The 6000-nt window shown below is 43.7% G+C and overlaps 1 pseudogene; it reads right to left on the bottom strand.

The window, feature by feature from the left end:
• LOC102836714 overlaps nt 1-3350 on the bottom strand; it is a 6142-nt pseudogene extending 2792 nt beyond the window's left edge.
• Nucleotides 3351-6000: the final 2650 nt, after the last annotated feature.

Here is a 6000-nt window from a genome sequence, read left to right as displayed (position 1 = left end):
TGTCAAGAAAACAAAAATCCTCACCACTGGACCAATAAACAACATTCTTATCAATGGAGAAAAGATTGAAGTTGTCAAGGACTTCATTCTTCTTGGATCAGCTATCAACACTCATGGAAACAGCAGTCAAAAAATCAAAGGATGTTTTGCATTAGGCAAATCTGCTGCACAAGACCTTTTTAAAGTGTTGAAGAGCAAAGATGTCAGCTTGAGGGCTAAGGTACACCTGACCCAAGCCATTGTATTTTCAATAACCTCATATGCATGCGAAAGCTGAACAGTGAATAAGGTAGATCGTAGAAGAATTGATGCTTTAGAGTTATGGTGTTGGAGGAGAATATTGAAAGTGCCATGGGCTGCCAAAAGAACCAATAGATTCATTTTGGAAGAAGTACAGCCAGAGTACTTGCTCCTTGGAAGCCAAGATGGCCAAACTTCGTCTCTCATATTGACAGGATGGACCAGTCACTTGAGAAGCATATCATGTTTGGTAAGGTAGAGGTCAGAGAAAAAGAGGAAGACCCCCAACGAGATGGATTGGCCAAGTGGCAGCATCAATGGACTCATATGGGGCAACAGTAGTGAGGTTGGCCCAGGATTGGACATTGTTTGGTTCTGCTGTGCATAAGGTCACTATGTGTAGGTACTGACTCAATGGCACCTAACAACAACAACAACAAGCAATCAAAGCAAGGTCAGATGTGAACTAGCTACAAGTCTGGTGTTCTTTTGCGATTCCCCTCACTTCACATCAGCTAGGTGCTTCACTCTCAGCTCCAGCCCTCTGTAGCTATGTTCTTGTCCTTGGGCTCAGGAGTCCAGAGGTCCCACCACACTTTGGACCAACCAACCCCTCCTCTTCTCTCTTGCATCTCCAGGATGACGAGAGTCTATGGAACATGGTCAAACTCGGTTCATATCTTCAATGCTGCCCTTCCTCCTCTTCTACTCACCAAGAGACCAACATGGTCAACAGCAAGCTTACATGCCTGCTTGTTTGTTTCCTTTGAGTCTTGGAGGGGGATTTGTCTTGAAGGGACTTGATTGCTTGCCTTGATGGCTCCCCAGCAAACAACTTGCTTGTTTGTTGTGTGTGTTAAGTTTTTTTGTGTGTGGATTGAGTGAAAGTTTACAGGGCAGGCCATCAGTTTTACATTCAACAAATCATATACCTTGTTTCATTACAATGATTATAATCCCTTCCATATACCATCAGTTAACAGTATTTTTCCTCTACATTTTAGCTTTTTTTTTTTTTTTAAACACTCAGGTATATATAATAATGTACACCACCAAAGGGCACATTCTACAAGTCTGCTGCCTGGCCACCAGCTCTTAGGCCCTCTCTTCCCATGAATTTAGAGTCCTCAGATGCTCCCTCTCTCCATGTCCTCATCTCTGCCTCCATCTCTGGTATCACTGCGTCTCTGGATAAGGTCTCACATTCCGCTTGTGCTCTTCTCCCTTGATGGTCCTAGGGTCCTTTTTTTCTGGACTGTAAGATTAACCACTCCCCTGTTTTTGTTACAAAATTTCTCCCTTTACAATTGTGACAGTAGCAATTAGTCATGATAACAATTACTCACTATTGAATCATAAGAATCTTATCCCCATCTCTTTTCACCAGACCCATCTAGACAAGATGACAACTATTCAATGGGGACTTTTTTTCTCCACACACTATTAAATTACACTTCCCCTTAAAATCTTGTAAGCCAGTCACTTCATGCCTTTATCATCCCCTTATTTCAGGTAGCCAATGTCTGAGTTGCCCATCTCTATCTACCCTGTGTACAGAGGGGATAGCATTGGTATTTGATGTAAAGGTTCTTTCCCTCTCTGTTGGCATTTAGAGTTACTACCTCCATGAGTATAGGTCAAGTTCATTAAATTATAGCAATTTACTCCCATTTCCTTTATCAAAAATTGTTGGGGTTTTTTATCTTTCTCTAGTCGGGTTCTGATCATCAAGCCATCAAGGCTAGGTCAAATGGGTACTTCCTGCAACTTTGGGTGCTCTTGTGCATCTCCTCTCACTTCATATCAGCTGGATGCTTCACTCTCAACTCTAGCCCTCTGTTGCTATGTCCTTGTCCATAGGTTCAGGTGTCCCCAGGTTTCACCACACTTTGGACCAACCAGCCCCTCCTCTTCTCTCTCTCTCTCGTCTCCAGGTCAACGTGAGTCTATGGAACATGGTTGAACTCAGTCCATATCTTCACTGCTGCCTTTCTCCCTCTTCTACTCACCAAGAGACCAACGTGGTCACCAGTAAGCTTGCATATTTGCTCGTGTGTTCCCTTTGAGTTTCAGGCTTGGAGGGGGATTTGTCTTGAAGGGACTTGTTTGCTTGCCTTGATGGGTCCCCAGTGAACAACTTGCTTGTTCTTGTAGTAGCCAATCAGACTACCATTTTGTTTTGGATTTTTCCTGCTTGTCTTTCTTTCAAGAAGTATCTTCTGTTCTTCTAGCTATTCCAGGCTGGTCTGCTTGTCCTTTCAAGTAGGAATGTCCCACCTCAGAGGGTTCTGAATGGGACTCAGGATTCCACCTTAGATCCTATGGGAGAGAAATCTCTGCTGGTTTTTATTAAATGGTTACAGGCCCTTTTGTTATCTGCCAGTTGCCATTGAATCACCCCTGACTCATTGTAACACTGTGTGTTTCAGAGTAGACTTGTGATATCTCAGGTTTTCAATGGCTGATTATTTGGAAGTGGGTCACTAGACCTTTCTTCTGAAGTGTCTCTAGGTAGACTCAAACCCCCAATGTTTCAGTCAGCAGCCACATCTGTTAATCATTCGTAGCACCCAAGAACACCTTTGGAATCTCATCTATCCCTTTGCTGTGAAGATGATTCTGCTGACTCATAACACAGTGTAGAAATGCTCCATAAGTTTCCCATCTGTACAGAAGCAGATGGCCGCATCTTTCTCCTCTAGAGTGGATGGTGGATTCACAATGCTGACCTTTCACTTAGGAGTCAAGCACTCAACCACTGAACCAACAGGGTTCCTTCTTTGGTAGCTAAACCAAACCAAACTCACTATTGAATGAGCTTGTAGTTTAATAGGACTATTAAATTAAACTGTAAAAAAAAAAATCAGACTCATAGTGACCCTATATAGATTTTCTGACACTTTGCAGGAACAGACAGCCTAATCTTTCTCCCATGGAGCGGCTGGTGGGTTTGAACTACTGACCTTGTGGTTAGCAGTCCAATAATTCTCCTACAGCACCCCCCAGGGCTCCTTCTATGGTATCTAAAACATATCAAATCTTCAGAGCCTCTGTACCTCTTGTCTCATTAGCTTGGAATGCACATTTTTGGTCTGGTCATTGCAGGTCATTTTTGATCTATACTTAAATGTCACCTCCTTAGAAAGGCTTTCTTTTCTGACCCTTTCTAAAGTAGATTTTCCATCAATGCCCACACTAGGAAATTCTATCTTAAGCCCTATTTTGTTTTTGTTTTTTTCATATCATGGATCATTTCTAGAGTTATTTATTGTAGGTTTGGTGGTGCAAATGTTACATGCATGGATACTAATCAAAAGGTTGGAGGTTTGAGTCTATCCAGAGGTATGTCAGAAGAAAGGTCTGGTGACCAGCTTCTGAAAATTCAGCCATTGAGAACCCTGTGAAGTACAGTTCTATTCTTATATACATAAGGCCAGAATTAATTCAGAGTTTCCACCATCTATTAAACTACAGGCTCCAGAAACCACCCTTGTATTCCAAGCATTGAACATATTGTCCAACATACTGTAGACAGACAAGAGAGTCTTATTGTATCAATGAATAATGAGTTAAAAAGGGAAACAGAATTACCTTTTAAAAGTACCTCCTATGCAGGGCTTCCAACAGGTTCCAACTGGTTGAGCCATGGCCAATGAAGCAAACCTGGGCTGGAATGGAATTTGCAAAATGTTGGTTCCTGGGACAATAACTGGAATGGGAAAAATTATGGGTCAAAACCTAAAGTGGGAGAACTGAAGGAGCCATAATGGGCCCTTTCAGTAGCCTGATGCAGGAGACTGGATTATTGACAGGATATGGACCTCACCATACATTCAAAGTGCACAGCTGGCCGCCATCTTTGAGTGGGTCATTGTTGTTTCCAACTCTGCCAGGCAAGAGATTAGTTTGCTATGCAATATGTTTGCTGCCCTTGCTTTCTAACAGGGAGATTGAGTTTCAAGCAGGGTGTTGACCAATAATTTTTCCCATTACAGTTATCATTCCATTGTGTAAATCCCAGTTTCTCTTTGCCGGCCATGATGAAACAGGAAGAGCCAGTTTGAAGCCCTGCTTGTGTGATTCAGGAGCTGAACTAAGTATTTTATTTATATGATCTCATTTAGTTGCCAGAGGTTGACAGAAAGGTAGTTAGGTATTGTCACTCTCATTTTATAGACAAAGAAACTGAGTGTCAGAGCCGTTCAGTCTCATGCCCAATGTCACACATCAATCAAGATACAGTGCCCAGTTTTAGATACAGAGTTTTATTTTCTATCCGTGTTCTTTCTACTGTTCTTCATAGGCCCTCTGCTGAGGGTCTAAGCCCCAACCCTATACCCTTCTTGTTGGGTAGACTGTAACATTCACTCAGATTGTTCATCTAGAAGGTAGTGAAATACTGAGAATGGGCCATCAAAGAGAATGCAGTAAGCAAGTAAAATGCATTTCCTCTGATGCGTCTCTAAGCAGTTGTGCTGAAGTTTAATTTAAGTGCCTCGGTACCATGGCGATGCAAGCTCTATAAATACTCCAGAGAGGCTTTGATTCAGCCAGCCTGCAGGTTACTGCACTCACTCCCCCATCCTAGTTCTGCTGGTGGGGTTCCAGGGAAGGAAAACAGTGCTCTGCAGGAACTCCCTCCCCCCACTCACACCCCCATCCTTGGAATTGAGATTTCATCTCCACCTCCTCCTTCAGTGCATAAATCATTTCCTAGTTGGTGAAAGACAAAACAGCTCCCAGTCCCCAGTCCTCAGAGAACGCCAAAGGGAGAGTCAGAAACACAGCAGCCATTCCACCCCTTCTGCCTGCCCTGGGGTATCCTCTTGTCTAGGAAAAACCTGCTTTAGTTGATGCATGTGCCACCCAGGGAAAAAAGGGGGGGGCAGGGGAGTCAGGCAACAGAGGATGAAAAGTGTCCCTCCTTCTTGGAGACAGCTAACAGTTAAAGCTCCTCCTATCGAAACCCAGGAGTTCTGGTGTGGCATTGAGGGACCCCAAGGTTGGTTTGAACCACAAAGTTGGTGGTTCAAACTCACCAGCTGCTCTGTGGAAACCCTATACAGGGTCGCTATGAGTCAGAACCAACTCAACAGCACATCACAACAATCGAAATCCCAGTGGGTCTCATTGACAGCCCTGGTAGAGCTGCCAAGCATCAATCAGGTTGGTCTTTCAGGTCCTTCTGCTCAGGATTCAAAACCCCCAGCTGAATGCTGCTCTCTCATTGAAGATTGGCTATCACAGGCTTCCCAACCTCCATGGGCCTCCTCCAAACACTCCAGATAGAAACGTAATCCAAACAAAAGCAGAGATTCAAGACTGTCTCCTCAGTGCTCCTTTACCCTCTTCCAACCAGACTGGTGTCCTGAGCTTCCTTCTGCCTAAGCTTACAGCAATTCCTGCAATTCAGGGGAGGATCCAAACACATGTGAAGGAGTTGAGGCTGAATCTCAGTTCTATTATTTACTCTGTGACTATGGGAAAGTCATTTTGCCTTGTGTGTAAAAGGGGACCAAGAAGACTCGAGGCAGTGAGTCATTAGTCAGAGAGACTCCAGTTCCAATTTATAAAATGAGGAAGCTGTGCTCCATTAAGGAGTCCTGGTGTGGCACTGTAGATCAGCTCTGGAATGCTAACCACAAGGTTGGTGGTTCAAACCCACCAGCTGTTCATTGGAAATACTATATAGGTCTGCTATGAGTTGATGGCACATAACAACAACAACATGCTTGATTAAAGGGGGCGTGGAGGTTCAGT

This window comes from Chrysochloris asiatica, unplaced genomic scaffold (genome assembly GCF_000296735.1).
Source record: "Chrysochloris asiatica unplaced genomic scaffold, ChrAsi1.0 scaffold00071, whole genome shotgun sequence".
Taxonomy (NCBI): Eukaryota; Metazoa; Chordata; class Mammalia; order Afrosoricida; family Chrysochloridae; genus Chrysochloris; species Chrysochloris asiatica.
Note: the sequence above shows the minus strand (reverse complement) of the source record. Positions and strands in the feature narration are given on the sequence as shown.